General features: G+C 43.2%; 1 pseudogene; it reads right to left on the bottom strand.

Annotated features, from left to right (window-relative positions):
* Positions 1–2,689: 2,689 nt before the first annotated feature.
* Positions 2,690–12,736, bottom strand: LOC115166391 (protein-serine O-palmitoleoyltransferase porcupine-like; annotated as a pseudogene).
* Between the last annotated feature and the right edge of the window lie 3,214 nt (positions 12,737–15,950).

Genomic DNA, 15,950 nt, shown 5'->3' with positions numbered 1-15,950 from the left:
CTGTTGAATCTGACAATTAATCTGGATGGTTGTACAGTCGTCTCAAATAAAACTGTGAAGGACCTCGGCGTTACTCTGGACCCTGATCTCTCTTTTGAAGAACATATCAAGACTGCTTCAAGGACAGCTTTTTTCCATCTACGTAACATTGCAAAAATCAGAAACTTTCTGTCCAAAAATGACGCAGAAAAATTAATCCATGCTTTTGTTACTTCTAGGCTCGACTACTGCAATGCTCTACTTTCCGGCTACCCGGATAAAGCACTAAACAAACTTCAGTTAGTGCTAAATACGGCTGCTAGAATCCTGACTAGAACCAAAAAATTTGATCATATTACTCCAGTGCTTGCTTCCCTACACTGGCTTCCTGTTAAGGCAAGGGCTGATTTCAAGGTTTTACTGCTAACCTACAAAGCATTACATGGGCTTGCTCCTACCTATCTTTCCGATTTGGTCCTGCCGTACATACCTACACGTACGCTACGGTCACAAGACGCAGGCCTCCTAATTGTCCCTAGAATTTCTAAGCAAACGGCTGGAGGTAGGGCTTTCTCCTATAGAGCTCCATTTTTATGGAATGGTCTGCCTACCCATGTGAGAGACGCAGACTCAGTCTCAACCTTTAAGTCTTTACTGAAGACTTATCTCTTCAGTAGGTCCTATGATTAAGTATAGTCTGGCCCAGGAGTGTGAAGGTGAACGGAAAGGCTGGAGCAACGAACCGCCCTTGCTGTCTCTGCCTTGTCGGTTCCCCTCTTCCCACTGGGATTCTCTGCCTCTAACCCTTTTACAGGGGCTGAGTCACTGACTTACTGGTGTTCTTCCATGCCGTCCATGGGAGGGGTGCGTCACTTGAGTAGGTTGAACCACTGACGTGGTCTTCCTGTCTGGGTTGGCGCCCCCCCCTTGGGTTGTGCCGTGGCGGACATCTTTGTGGGCTATACTCGGCCTTGTCTTCGGACGGTAAGTTGGTGGTTGTAGATATCCCTCTAGTGGTGTGGGGGCTGTGCTTTGGCAAAGTGGGTGGGGTTATATCCTGCCTGTTTGGCCCTGTCCGGGGGTATCATCGGATGGGGCCACAGTGTCTTCTGATCCCTCCTGTCTCAGCCTCCAGTATTTATGCTGCAGTAGTTTATGTGTCGGGGGGCTAGGGTCAGTCTGTTACATCTGGAGTATTCTCTTGTCTTATCCGGTGTCCTGTGTGAATGTAAATATGCTCCCTCTAATTCTCTCTTTCTTTCTTTCTTTCTCTCGGAGGACCTGAGCCCTAGGACTACCTGGCATGATGACTCCTTGCTGTCCCCAGTCCACCTGGCCATGCTGCTGCTCCAGTTTCAACTGTTCTGCCTGCGGCTACGGAACCCTGACCTGTTCACCGGACGTGCTTGTTGCACCCTCGACAATTACTATGATTATTATTATTTGACCATGCTGGTCATTTACGAACATTTTAACATCTTGACCATGTTCTGTTATAATATCCACCCGGCACAGCCAGAAGAGGACTGGCCACCCCTCATAGCCTGGTTCCTCTCTAGGTTTCTTCCTAGGTTTTTGGCCTTTCTCAGGAGTTTTTCCTAGGGAGTTTTTCCCAGCCACCGTGCTTCTTTCACATGCATTGCTTGCTGTTTGGGGTTTTAGGCTGGGTTTCTGTACAGCACTTTGAGATTTCAGCTGATGTACGAAGGGCTATATAAATAAATTTGATTTGATTTGATTTGATCTCTGCTCCTAACCAGCTGCAGTTGTCTCCTCTCATCTTCTCTGGGAGTACAGTTCCTACTACCAACAAACATCAAACGCCAGACTTATGAATAGAACAGAATCTAGAGTAGGCTTTCTATAAAACCAGATATGTCACATTTTATGAGGGACAATTAAATTGAAACTAACTGACCTATAGAAAGACTGATTGTTTTTCTGTTCTCCGAAGACGGACACTTGGTGAGTGTCGTCAGTTCCGTGTTGTGGTGGCATCGTCTGAACGATTCGTTTCCGATAGCAGTGAGTAATCATTGCCTAAACACAGGTAAACCGACAGGTAGGGAGCCAAGTCCACTCTGGAATGTGTCAACTTGTGTTGTTTCTGAACCGACCATGAGGGGGATCCAAACAAGCTACGTGGTGAAAATATTGTCTGAGACAAGAAATTATAGTAAATAGTCTTTGTGCGTGACACTTAATTGTTATAATCATAGTACTCTTAAATACTTAAGATTAAAGCTGCAATATGTAACTTTTTGGGCAACCTGACCAAATTCACACAGAAATGTGAGTTATAGATCTGTCCTTCTCATTGAAAGAAAGTCTAAGAAGCTGTAGATCTGTTCTATTTCTGTGCTTCTGACTTTGCATCTTTTACTTTCAGTTTTGTACACCAGCTTCAAACAGCTGAAAATAAAATATTTTAGGTTATGGAAAAGATATTTCACAGCGGTTTAGATGGTACAATGATTCTCTACTCTATATGTGCTTGTTTTGTCACAACCTGAAATTAGGTGAACTATTAGAATTTTAGCAACCAGGAAATGGCGGAGCAACTTCTACAGTGCAGCTTCATCTTCTTGATGTACTAACCATAATATTCATGTGGCATTTTAAATTATTAAATTTGCAGCAAAAGACTGTACAATACTTTGCAATCTGCCTGAGCCTTGATGAATAAATACTGCAACTAGGTGGTGTGTTTTACCACCCATCATCAAATAAACCCTTCATTTATTCATGTGTAAGTAGGCCAACAGAACTAGAAAAAAAAGAATTGCCTTTAGTAGAAAAACAGATACAGTAGAAAAAAAGTACCTCCATTGAGAACATAATGTATTATATAAACATCACTGGCCAAATATACTGTATAATGAAAAAATATATATTTCATAGTGCTACTGATACACAAATATTCCTATAGCACTGTGTGTGATCAAACTACAAAGTCCTGAAAGAACAGTAGCCTTTACAGAAACCACTGATGAATCTTCAGTCTACTGCTGGTTCTCAATCTCAACAGTGTGATACATCATAGCATTGAACTAGTGAGTGACTGGTTCTTTAGTGTTTACCAAACAAACGAATACAGCAAGACCCCCGGTAAACAAAGCAGCATTCTTCCAATCATGATGGAGTGGGACAATCATCCTGGCCCCACACTAAGCTACTCCATGTCCATTAAGTCTTCACCCACACCAGCCCATACAAGGTAAGATGGCTCACCTGTGAGCTAAGGGTTATTTTTTAACCAGGCTATTGTCTTCTGTTCAGTCCAGACCTTCCGTCAAATGAGATCACTGAATGGGGCGGTAGAATACCCAGCAGGCAAAGACCAGCCAGTGGCTGGCCCAGCTCAACTCTGACCACTTCTGAATGGTGTGGTTGGCCACATAACCCTGAGGAGGAAGAGGACGACAATGGTGACTACATTTGTATAAGTAATACATTCATGCAGTTCATGGAGACCACTGTTAATTATTATGTTCTCCATTAACTTGGCCCCAGGCAGCAGTAGCAGTTCTTTGGTGTGTCTTGCCTCCTGTGCAGCCAAGTTTTCTATGTCAGCGTCAAACAGGGAGCCCAGGTATGTCAGATCGAAGATGGCCATGGCACTGAAGGTCATGTTGATCCCATAGCTCCTACAAGAGAAGCAGACCATTCACTACACCAGGGCTGTGTTCTGACTCCCCAACTTTCTCCATGCTATGTGCACTAGCTAGCTCACTCCCCCCCACTTGGACCAATTCAATATAAGTGATAAGATGGCGCCGAAGAACACGGCTGACGTTTTACATTCTCCCAACTAATTGTGCAATTTTTTTGTGTTTTCTGTAACTTATTTTTTAACTTTATTTTGTACATAATGTTACTGCTACCGTCTCTTATGACCGAAAATAACTTCTGGACATCAGAAAAGCGATTACTTAACGCTAACTGGAAGAAACTTTTTTCTTTAACGAGTCCGACGAGAAGGATATCCTGCTTTCAATGGAACAGGCCCAGATCCACGTCTCTTGCGTGAAGAAAAAAACGCAGGAGAAGGGGACACAGATCGGGGATCCTTTTGAGAATCCGGAGGCGAACGAGTAAACTCCCAATGCCTTCCATTTTTCTTGCTATTGTGCAATCGTCAGAAAATAAAATTGATGACCTACTATTAAGATTATCCTACCAACGGGACATTAAAAACTAACATCTTGTGTTTCACCGAGACGTGGCTGAACGAAGAAACTGACAATATAGAGCTGGCGGAATTTTCAATGCACCGGCAGAACAGAGACGCTACCTCTGGTAATACGAGGGGTGGGAGTGTGTGTCTTTTTGTCAATAACAGCTGGTGCGCGATGTCTAATATTAAAGAAGTCCAGAGGTATTGTTCGCCTGAGGTAGAGTACCTCATGATAAGCTGTAGACCACACAATCTACCAAGAGAGTTCTAATCTGTATTACTCGTAGCCGTCTATTTACCACCACAAAGCGAAGCTGGAACTAAGACCACTCTTAACCAACTCTATAAGGCCATAAGCAAAGAAGAAAATTGTTAACCAGAAGCGGTGCTCCTAGTAGCCGGGGAGTTTAATGCAGGCAAACTTAAATCAGTGCAACCAGGGGAAAAAAAAGAAAATCCTATACCACCTTTACTCCACACACAAATGCATACAAAGCTGTCCCCCACCCTCCATTTGGCAAATCTGACCACAATTCTATCCTCCTCATTCCTGATTACAAGCAAAAACTAAAGCAGGAAGTACCAGTGACTCGCTCAATACGGAAGTGGTCAGATGACGCGGATGCTACACTCCATGACTGTTTTGCTAGCACAAACTGGAATATGTTCCGGGATTCATCCAATGGCGTTGAGGAATACACCACCTCAGTCATCGGCTTCATCAATAAGTGCATCGATGATGTCGTCCCCACAGTGACTGTACGTACATATCCCAACCAGAAGCCATGGATACAGGCAACATCCGCATCGAGCAAAAGGCTGGACCTGCCGCTTTCAAGGAGCGGGAGACTAATCTCTCAGACGAACCATCAAACAAGAAAAGCGTCAATACAGGATTAAGATTGAATCGTACTACAACGGCTACACCGGCTCTGACGCGCATCGGACGTGGAAGGGCTTGAAAACTATTACAGACTACAACGGGAAACCCAGACGCGAGCTGCCCAGTGACGCGAGCCTACCAGATGAGCTAAATGCCTTTTATGCTCGCTTCGAGGCAAGCAACACTGAAGCATGCATGAGAGCACCTGCTGTTCTGGATGACTGTATGATCACGCTCGCCAAAGCCAATGTGAACAAAACCTTTAAACAGGTCAACATTCACAAAGCCGCTGGGCCAGAGGGATTACCAGGACGTGTACTCAAAGCATGTGCGGACCAACTGTCAAGTGTTTTCAACCTCTCCCTGACCAAGTCTGTAATACCTACATGTTTCAAGCAGACCACCATAGTCCCTGTGCCCAAGGAAGCGAAGGTAACCTGCCTAAATGATTACCGCCCCGTAGCACTCATGTCGGTAGTCATGAAGTGCTTTGAAAGGATGGTCATGGCTCACATCAACAGCAACCTCCCGGAAACCCTAGACCCACTCCAATTCGCATACCGCCCCAACAGATGACGCAATCTCAATCGCACTCCACACCGCCCTTTCTCACCTGGACAAAAGGAGCACCTATGTGAGAATGCTGTTCGACTACAGCTCAGCTTTCAACACCATAGGGCCCACAAAGCTCATCACCAAGCTAAGGAACCTGGGACTAAACACCTCCCTCTGCAACTGGATCCTGGACTTCCTGACGGCCGCCCCCAGGTGGTAAGGGTAGGCAACAACATGTCTGCTACGCTGATCCTTAACATTGGAGCCCCTCGGGGGGGTGTACTTAGTCCCCTCCTGTATTCCCTGTTCACCCACGACTGCGTGGCCAAACACGACTTCGTTGGTGACACATCAACAAACTATCTTGGTCCAAACATACCAACACAGTCTCCCCCTCAGGAGACTGAAAAGATTTGGCATGGGCCCCCAGATCCTCAAAAGGTTCTACAGCTGCACCATCGAGAGCATCCTGACCGATTGAGTCACCGCCTGGTATGGCAACTGCTCAGCATCTGACCGTAAGGCGCTACAGAGAAGTGCAAATGGCCCAGTACATCACTGGGGCCAAGCTTCCTGCCATCCAGGACCTATATAATAGGCGGTGTCAGAGAAAAGCCCATAAAATTGTCAGAGACTCCAGTCACCCAAGTTAGACTTTTCTCTGCTACCACACGGCAAGCGGTAACAGAGCGCCAAGTCTAGGATCAAAAGGATCCTCAACAGCTTCTACCCCCAAGCCATTAGACTGCTGAACAATTTATAAAAATCGCCACCGGACAATTTACATTGACTCCCCCCCGTACACTGCTGCTACTCACTGTTTGTTACCTATGCATAGTCACTTCGCCCCCACCTACATGTACAGATTACCTCAACTAGCCTGTACACTGACTCGGTACCGGTGCCCCCTTATTATAGCCTCGTTATTGTTATTGTTATTCTTATTGTGTTACTTTTTATTTTAGCCTACTTGGTAAATATCTTCTTCTTGAACTACACTGTTGGTTAAGGGCTTGTAAGTAAGCATTTCACGGTCAAGTCTACACTTGTTGTATTCAGCGCATGTGGCAAATAAAGTTTGATTTGAATATGCAATTAACAATAGGGTCTCTTATGGAGTGCACTGTCAAAATATGAAACACAAACATGGGTGTTAAACAGTCCTGGATGTGACAAGCATGTACCTTCTGGTGATTATGGCGGCAATCAGTGGGACACTGTTTGGACAGGATACAGGCACTAAAAATGGCTGCCAGCCTCTCCCTCAGAACTGACAGAAGATGGAAAGACAACAAAGGTGATGCCAATGCAAAACCAGTAAGCAGGTGAATGTGAAAAGCAGATAGAAGTAACTTTACCATGTTCCACATAAGTGATGAAGCCAGCAGCACGGCCCCAAGATGGAAACTCAGGCCCTAGAAGAAACAAAATGTCAGATTGGCTTCACAACAGAGGAAGCAGCTCAACCAACACTTCACTTTGGCCTCAGCCAGAGGGATCAGGCAGGGACATTTTCAAAATCGGATAAAATCATACTAAAAACACAGAGCAGTATTCAAGTGCGATGATGACCTTTGAGTCAACACGTAAGATGAATTCACTGAGTTGGTTGACTCATACTCACATGTAGCAAGGCACTGGCTGTGTAAGTCACAATGATGGAAGGAAATGTGCCAAGTTTCAACGCATTTTTGAAAACATCTGTATAACAAAATGGGGGAAAGACACAGTAAACAGTTGACATTTTAATATGGCAAAAACATTCTAACCTGGTTTGGTTCAACAGGGCCTATAATTCTAACATTTCTATCTAATCTAGAGGTTGACCATTTAAAAATCGGCATGGCCGATTAATTAGGGCCGATTTCAAGTTTTCATAACAATCGGTAATCTGCATTTTTGGACGCCAATTATGGCCGATTACATTGCACTCCACGAGGAGACTGCGTGGCAGGCTGACCACCTGTTACGTGAGTGCAGCAAGGAGCCAAGGTAAGTTGCTAGCTAGCATTAAACTTATCTTAACATAATCACTAGTTAACTACATATGGTTGATGATATTACTAGTTTATCTAGCTTGTCCTGCTTTGCAAATAATCAATGTGGTGCCTATTAATTTATCATCGAATCACAGCCTACTTTGCCAAACGGGTGATTTAGCAAGCGCATTCGCGACAAAAGCACCGTCATTGCATTTTTACATTTACGTCATTTAGCAGACGCTCTTATCCAGAGAAATTGTGTCACTTCTCGTGTTCTGTACAAGCAGAGTCAGTGTATATACCGCCTGGCTCGTTGCGAACTGTGTGAAGACCATTTCTTCCTAACAAAGACTGAAATTAATTTGCCAGAATTTGACATAACATTGAAGGTTGTGCAATGTAAGAGCAATATTTAGACTTATGGATGCCACCCGTTCAATAAAATACGTAACGGTTCCGTATTTCACTGAACGAATAAACATTTTTGAAATGATCGTTTCCGGATTTGACCATATTAATGACCTAAGGCTCGTATTTCTGTGTGTTTATTATATTAAGTCTATGATTTGATAGAGCAGTCTGACTGAGCGGTGGTAGGCAGCAGCAGGCTCGTAAGCATTCATTAAAACAGCACTTTCCTGCGTTTGCCAGCAGCTCTTCGCAATGCTTGAAGCACAGCGCGGTTTATGATTTCAAGCCTATCAACTTCCGAGATCAGGCTGGAAGTACTATAGTGCCTATAAGAACATCCAATAGTCAAAGGTATATGAAATACAAATGATATAGAGAGAAATAGTTATTATAGAACTACAACCTAAAACTTCTTAACTGGGAATATTGAAGACTCATGTTAAAAGGAACCACCAGCTTTCATATGTTCTCATGTTCTGAGCAAGGAACTTAAGTGTTAGCTTTTTTTACATGGCACATATTGCACTTTTACTTTCTTCGCAAAAAGAAAGTGTTGGAGTTACTTAAACCAAATTGAACGCGTTTCATTATTTGAGACTAAATTGATGTTTATTTATGCATTATATTAAGTTAAAATAAAAAATAAAAAAGTGTTCATTCAGTATTGTTGTAATTGTCATTACTACAAAATATATAAATAAATAAGCCGATTAATCGTATCGGTGTTTTTTTGGTCCTCCAATAATCTGTATCGGCATTGAAAAATCATAAATCAGTCGACCTCTAATCTAATCGGTTCATAATAAATTGAGTTGTAATGATGCTTACATATGTTGAGCCAGCGAGACATGGGGATGTTCCAGGAGGTCACCACTAGCACCATGGACCTGGGCAACTCCACATTGAGAGCCTTAACCACTTTCAGATCCCTAAAGACACATTTTGTGCATGCATGGATATGCACATGCAAACACACATTACTTACCTAAACTAATATTACAATAGGCACATACACGTCGCATTACTATGCAATCACAATATTGCAATTATAAACATACACTTAGTTAAAAAGGGCAAATTGATAATATACTGACTGAACCATAGATTCTATGTATTGAACTCCCCATTTAACATTGTCTTCAGTAAAACGTACTCCTGCTAGCACAGTTGTACTTTCGCTAAGGTGGCCAACAAAGTAGTTACTGAAGTGGAAGGATACAGCATTCTCATAGGCGTGGAGCCACCTGCACACAGGGGGAAAACAGACAAGATTGCTCTAAGATACTGTTTATAGCCTTTTCTCATTTCAGCAATAGCATTATGCACTGATGCCATCTTGAAGTGTGATCTACTAGGCTAGGACTTAACTACTGCTACTACCAGCGTTTGTCTAAAAGAACTTTCTTCGTCACAATAACCCTTACCTTGCTTTTGTGCCTCTTGGAAGCAGAGAAAGTAAAATAAAATGGAAATCACTAACAAAGTTGTTCTACATTCACATGTCGAAACAGCCCAGACAGAGATGGCATGACCAAGGAATTTCTCAGTGAAATGTGCACTCACGTGCGCAGTCCTCTGCCCCCGTGGATTGGAATGAAATAGGGGAAGAGGTATGGGGCGATGCAGTTGGATATCACCAAGCATACCTGGCATTTGACCCAGCTCACTGAAAACTTCTGGAGCCAGGCCAAACTCTAGCGGACAGAAAGACCATGTAAAAAAATGATGATTTTAGCAGCCATTTTGACTTAAGCAGCTAGATTGATCTAAATATAGTGAAAAGTGGTGACAACTTTTTGCACAAGCGCAAACAATTAGTAAATATGGACCAATATGTTATAGGCCTATATGCGAAATGTTAACTCAGGTACTATCCAGGCATCTAGTTAGATTTTTTTCAACAAGTTCACTGAGCAAATTTTTTTTCGCCTCTTCAGCTGTGGCTTACCAGCTTGTGGCTCTCAATGGCCTCTTTGTAGCTTGAGTAGCTGACCCAGGGCCCAAAGACGACAGTGCCCACAAAGAGAATGTAGCCTGTGAACTCCAGAGGATTGGGAACAGCAGGCACGGTGCCTCTGTCCAGGTCAAAAGCCAGAGAAATGCCCTTCATGGCCACCACCATCTGAGAACCTGGGGAATTGCGGATGACAGGCAAAGCACGCACAGTGGTTCCATCAGCATGCGCTCGAATTCAATGCAACAGGAGGGTGCCTGTGCCTGTGGCTAAAATCATACTTGTCTCACACTGCCTTGCCATCCAATCATTCAACATTGTTCAATGTATTAAATGATGTGTTTTCAAATGTAATGCTTCATAGAAATTCAGGAAAATAAGTTCAGATTTGGTAACAAATATTGTCTTTGCAGGACATTTACCTCTAATTTTATGCCAGGTCACTGTGTCAATCATACGCAGCTCTCTGTAAGAAAACAATATGAGAAAACAGTTAAGTGGAGGATGGTGCCAGCACCAATGCCTATCATACAGCATTAACTATAGACGGAGTTAATTACCCCATGAGTAGATATATGAGGATGGTGGTGGAGAGTAAGATTCCTCGGCTGCTGAAGTAGCGGTTGAGGAACAAGGCAGAGAAGCAGAGCAGACTGAGCAGTAACACCACACCATGGACTGCTCAAAGAACAGGTAGAGGGCATATAGACCCGCTGCCACTGAGCCCAGGTGTTTCACAGAGAACGAGAGACCTACTGGAGGACAGGCAATACTAAATACCGGTATACCAGGCCAGCACCAAAGGTTTTTGTAGGAATTGGGCTGCTTATAGGTCTCGGTATGGGACTTCTTTATCTGTCATCATTACATGTGTCCCATACACAACAGATGGCTTCATGGCAAAGTATAAATTACATGACTCAGTCTTTGGTCGCGTTCCCCCTGCTTAGATGTTGCATGCATCAACCAATGGTCACGTGCCACTTCATTTACTGTGCCATTGAGCACCAGACTGCTATAACACAGGTATTTTATTTATCAGCTAAACACATCCTATTCAGGCGTTGTCAAATCTGCCATGCGTCAGCAATGCCTGGGCAGAGGAACTGTATCACCAAAGTTGGACACATCATCTGTGTTATCCCCATTAGCCACTAATAAATAAATAAATAATTTAAAAAAGGTATGTGGACACCCCTTCAAATTTGTGTATTCGGCTATTTCAACCACACCCGTTGCTGACAGGTGTATAAAATCGAGCACAATCTCCATAGACATTGTCAGTAGAATGGCCTTACTGAAGAGCTCAGTGACTTTCAACGTGGCACCGTCATAGGATGCCACCTTTCCAACAAGTCAGCTCATCAAATTTCTGCCATGCTAGAGCTGCCCTAGTCAACTGTAAGTGCGGTTATTGTCAAGTGGAAACGTCTAGGAGCAACAACGGCTCAGCCGCGAAGTGGTAGGCCACAGCTCACAGAACAGGACCGCCAAATGCTGAAGTGCGTAAAAATCCTCTGTCCTTGGTTGCAGAGCTTACTACCGAGTTCCAAACTGCCTCTGGAAGCAAATGTTCCAACATCTAGTGGAAAGCCTTCCCAGAAGAGTGGAGGCTGTTATAGCGGCAAGGGGGGGGACCAACTCCATATTAATGCCCATAATTTTTGAATGAGATGTTCAACGTGCAGCTGTCCACATACACTACATGACCAAAAGTATCATGTTATTGGTCAAGTGAACTCACCCAGCCTACAGAGGAGTCGACAGAGCAGCAGAAGCTGCCAGACCTGTTCTATTCCCTGCTGGGAAGTAGGCAGAACACAGCTCTCCCCTAGCTCCTGGAAGAACTCTATCCTGCTTAACTCCATGGTGTAGCCTCAACTATGCCTGGCTCTCACTGGAGAAACATGAAAACAATGTAGCTGTAAGTGAGTGATCAATGTTGAAGCCACAATATGGCACAGCGGTTTAAGGCACTGCATCTCAGTGCTAGAGGCGTCACTACAGACACTCTGGTTCAAATCCAGACTGTATCACAACTGGCCGTGATTGGAGTCCCATTGGGCGGCGCACAATTGGTCCAGCGTCATCCGGGTTTGGCCGGTGTAGGTCGTCATTGTAAATAAGAATTTGTTCTTAACTGACTTCCCTAGTTAAATAAAGGTCAAATAAAAGGTCAAATAAAAAATAAAGTGTAAGATTTCCTACTGTTCAATTGTCAATGTAATTTCAATTAATGCCCCAGCTTTCTTGTTTATAACTTATTATGCATTATAAGTTGGTATAGTCCCAAAATGTGGCAATTCTTTACATTGTATACAGCACATCCATGCATTTACATAAAAGTTCCTTGTCTGTCACGAATGCTGAATAAAGTTATATTTGAACTTACTCTGCCGATTGTCCGTGGGGTGGGTCCTTCAGCTGGTTGAAAGTTTAAACAAAATATACACAGGAAAGTATTATTAAACCGAATTCAAAACATGGGTCTCTGTGTGTGGCAATCACGATGTGTTTGCTCATAACCTAAGGCATGTGCAAAAGAGAAGTACATGTACGCGATGCATGCATACAAACCGAAGTCTTTACATGGTTTTGCACATGTGCCAGGTGATAGACATTTCAACCGCAGTACCTGCACTCTGAAAAATTGGTTCAATTATAATTTCCTGTGGATATTTTCTCTACAGCTGAAGGACCAACCGCACAGACAACCGGTAGATAATTGGTAGTAGTCTGATCTATTAGGCAAGATACCTCATCCCCATATTATTACTTACCCTCTTGCACATCATCTTCACATCTATCACTCCAGTATTAATGCTAAATTGTAATTATTTTCGCCTCTAGGGCCTATTTATTGCCTACCTCCCTACATTTGCACACACGTTTCTATTTTCTATTGTGTTATTGACTGTACGTTTGTTTATGTGTAACTCGGTGTTGTTTTTGTCGCACTGCTTTGCTTTATCTTGGCCAGGTCGCAGTTGTAAATGAGAACTTGTTCTCAACTGGCCTACCTGGCTAAATAAAGGTGAAATAAAAATACATACAACTGCCCCTATAGATTGTATAATCATGTGCTACTCCATGATTTAGTGTTGTCAATAATGTACAATGCGAGTCAATTTTCCCAGCCACAATCCTGTTACAAAAGTGTCAGGGTCAAACTGTTGAAATTAAAAGATTGTTCCTCTAAAAACGTGGTCATTTTTAACTAGATTTTTTCCTGTTATGCCAGTGGTTGCGGGGTTGGCAAAAATAGCAAACTTACTCTGATTTGGAGCATATTTCTCGAGATAATGTTGCAAGGCAGAGGCAGCAACCCATTGAAAAGTAACGTAACCTAGCTAGTAGAGATTTAGTCGTGCCAACTCTCGATATCTGGACACGGGTTTAAAGAAACGCCAACTTTAACTTAACTAACTTTAAACTTGAATGAGTTGTCTAACGTGGCGAGCGATTGACTATAAAACATGCAGACGCAGTGGAGTGCTAGGTTAGCTAGCCAGCACACCTGAAAAGTTTTCACTTGTCGTACTCGTCCTGTAGCCTATATAAATTACTACGACAGCAATGTCTCCTGAACACGAATCCATTTTATAATAAACATCTTAAAAAAAATGTTTTTGAAATGATGCAAAACATTTGTTTTTCGACTCTTCACAATCGTTTACCGTACACTGGCTACACTGTCCAACACCGGACAGTGTGTGAAATCATAGAACAGCAACAAGGTTTTAAAATCCCAAACCGCCCCCACCAACTCTCTCCGAGGGCCCTCCGTTGTCACGTGTTGCCGATGAAACTGCGGGTAACTTCAAGAGTGGCGAGGGCATCAATACATCTCGAAGGGATCAATAAACTCAAACTTCAGTCGTGACTTGCAATTCATGTTCCACTTTTAAATAATAAAACGAGCATGCATTCAACATGAACAAGTCCCCCTCTCGTTGTACAATATATAATCCTCAGTAACAGTTAAACATTTAATTTGGGAGGTATTTCATCCGTTACATATGTCTCGAAATCAGACATAAGCAAATGCACGTGGTATATAATAAGGCACACCTCCATTTTTGTCGGCACTAACTCCTCCATGGTTAGTTGGACAAAGCCTATGGGAAAATGAATGGAGTTTTGTAGGGTTTAATTTAGGGATGCATATATCAGTGAACATATCAGAATCGGACGATTTTAGCTAAAAATGCCAACAACGGCTAAAAATGCCAACATTTGATATCAGCCCGATGTCTAGTTTAACAGCGATGTGCAAAACCGATGTCAAAGCTGACGTGCACATGTAACAGTATAGCTTCAGTACCTCTCCTCAACCTGGGCTTGAACCAGGGACCCTCTGCACACATCAACAACTGACACGCCACGAAGCATCATTACCCATCGCGCCACAAAAGCCACGGCCCTTGCAGAGCAAGGGGAACAACTACTTCAGGTCTTAGAGCGAGTGACGTCACCAGATTGAAACGCTATTAGCGCGCACCACCGCTAACGAACTAGCCATTTCACATCGGTTACACATACCTATATAACATGAGGTAATGACGCCATGTAAAATTTTGCACTACACGTGCAACACAGCCTTCCTAACCTAGCCCACAATGTCTGCTGTGTGGATAGAGCAGTCAACAAGTCGAGCAGTCATTTGAAAGAGTAAGAACATTTTCAGCGAGACAACTCAAAAGGCAAAATCCATTAACGGCAAGCTAATGGAATTCATTGCCCTTGACAATCAACTGTTCTCTGTCGTGGGTGAGGTTGGCTTTCGCTGACTGGTCTGGTATACACTACCAAGTGCGCTATTTTTCAGATGTTGCCCTACCGGAGTTAAGCAGTAATAGCATCGCTGCGATTAGCTTCACGACTGAAATTTGCACCAGCTATATCAGCCCCATGAGCATGCTGAGTCTGACAGCACAGTGGGTCGTCAAGGATTTCGTACTGAGGAAAGTCGTATTGCATGCTCATGAATGTGCTGGTTGTCATACCGCTGCTGCCATTTCAATGGCATTTGAGAACATGTTTGAAACTTGGAAACATGAACACACTAGCTAGCTCCATTCGAACAACTGACTCGAGAAATAAGCTCAAACTGCGCCTGCAGCAGACGTGATACCCTCTGTCATGGCATTGAAACGCCTGCTCCAAAAAACTGCCAACACAGGCTATGAACAAGCGATTCGGTGGCATTCTCTCTTTACTGTGTCGCCACCATGTTTGATGCTATGTAGAAGGACCGCTACTTCGATGCAGACAAGAAACTGGGTTTACGTGAAATGTTACATACACAGCTGGACAAGATGGAAACGGACACAGTGACAGTGCGCACCGAGGAAGAGAGGCCACGGACAGACAGAGCTGAAACTTCACTGCTTGACATGTATGATGAAATCCTAGTTGAGAATGAAACGACTGAACAAATAAACAACAAAACAACACAGCAAGTAAGTGAAAGAAATAGGTTTTGATTATGTTTTACTGGTAATGGGGACATACGTAAATGCCAACAAAATACATTTGTGTGTGTGTGTTTGTAACATTTATTTAACTAGGTAAGTCAGTTAAGAATAAATTCTTATTTACAATGACAGCCTACCTCGATAAAACCCGGACGATGCTGGGCCAATTGTGCGCCACCCTGTGGGACTCCCAATCACGTCCGGATGTGATACAGCCTGGATTCAAACCAGGGACTGTAGTGATGCCTCCTGCACTGAGATGCAGTGCCTTAGACCACTACATCCATGTGTGTGTTTTAACGATTTAACTGTACTAAAATGCTTAAAAGGCTGCTAAAATGTTAAACATAATTTATCGGTATCGTTTTCTTTGACAAGGAAAATAATGGATATCGGTATCGGCCAAAAATGTCATATCAGTGCATCACTAGTTTAATTAAACTCTGAAAATAAGGTCCGTGGTAAACACAGGCTTAAGAGATCATATACATTTTGTTCTATGAGATAATCTTCATAAGCTAACTTCACTTTT

The sequence above is a fragment of the Salmo trutta genome, chromosome 28, assembly GCF_901001165.1.
Source record: "Salmo trutta chromosome 28, fSalTru1.1, whole genome shotgun sequence".
Lineage (NCBI taxonomy): Eukaryota > Metazoa > Chordata > Actinopteri > Salmoniformes > Salmonidae > Salmo > Salmo trutta.
The sequence above is the reverse complement of the archived record's forward strand: the minus strand, read 5'-3'. Positions and strand labels throughout refer to the sequence as shown.